The sequence below is a fragment of the Papio anubis genome, unplaced genomic scaffold (assembly GCF_008728515.1).
Source record: "Papio anubis isolate 15944 unplaced genomic scaffold, Panubis1.0 scaffold722, whole genome shotgun sequence".
NCBI lineage: Eukaryota > Metazoa > Chordata > Mammalia > Primates > Cercopithecidae > Papio > Papio anubis.
Genome location: NW_022167438.1, coordinates 1 through 1,266, shown reverse-complemented (window position 1 = coordinate 1,266; position 1,266 = coordinate 1).

The following is a 1,266-nucleotide window of genomic DNA, read 5'->3' as shown; positions in this document are numbered from 1 at the left end:
GAACTCCCCAATCTATGTATGTGGACCTCCCCCCGTGAAGTTCTTATTTTCTTTTTGTTTGGGCAGGGTCTCACTCCGTGGCCCAGGATGAAGTGCACTGGTGCAATCACGGTTCACTGCAGCCTCAACCTCCTGGGTGGGAGGTTGTAAGGTGGGAGGGCAGGCAGGGCTGGGGCTGCTGAGAGGCTGGGAGGAGGGGGCTGTCAGGGAGGGAAAGGGGGATGGGGCCGGCAGAGAGGGCACTTAGTCCCATCACCGTCGTCGCCCTAACAGGGCTGGTCAGAGAATGGCTGTGGGGCTCAGTGCAGGAAGCAAATATGGAGCCCTTTGTTCAAAAATGATTAAGGATTTTTTTTTTTCTTCTTTTAGACGGAGTCTCACTCTGTCTCCCAGGCTGGAGTGCAATGGCGTGATCTCAGCTCACTGCAAGCTCCACCTCCTGGGTTCAATGGATTCTCCTGCCTCAGCCTCCTGAGTAGCTGAGACCACAGGCAAATGCCACCACACCCAGCTAATTTTTGTATTTTTAGTAGAGACGGAGTTTCACCATGTTGGCCAGGCTGGTCTCGAACTCCTGACCTCAAGTGATCCACCCACCTTGGCCTCCCAAAATGCTGGGATTACAGGCGTGAGCCACCATGCCTGACCAAAAATGATTGAGGATTTTAAGGCAGCCCCCACAGAGCATTAAACAAGTCCCTAGAGCTGGCCCTGTCCCTGAAGGCTCCAGGCCCATCTGTCTTGGGAATGCACAGATTCCAGGGGCCCAAACCCACCCTTCACCACTCTCTTCCCTTCCCAGCACCACAGGGGCCCTCCTGGCCCCTGGGACCTCCCAAGGAGCAGGCTCTCTGTCCAGGATGGAGATGGGGACCCTCCTCACTGCCCTGTGCCCCTCATGGGCTGGACACGCCCACCACCCAGGAAGGAAGGCGTAAAGGGCTGGGCACCGCCCTTGTGGAACCAGAGGCTTGGCGGCCCTAGATGGTTCTGGCTGAACCCGCCTTCAGAGGGCTGAGATGAGCCGGCCGGCCGCAGTTACTCAGCTGACGCCCCCTCCCTGCAGGGCCTGGGGTAAGGAGCTTCCCAGACTGCCCACCTAGCCCCTACCGCACTTCCATCGTCTCCAGACATGTGCAGCAAGGGAAGAAACAGGAAGCAGGAGCTCTCCCAGCCGACCCCCTAGCACCCTTCCCCGGAGCCTCACCTACAGGAGGACGGACACCTCAGACCCTCCCCTGCACCCAGTGCTGTAGGGAGAAACCT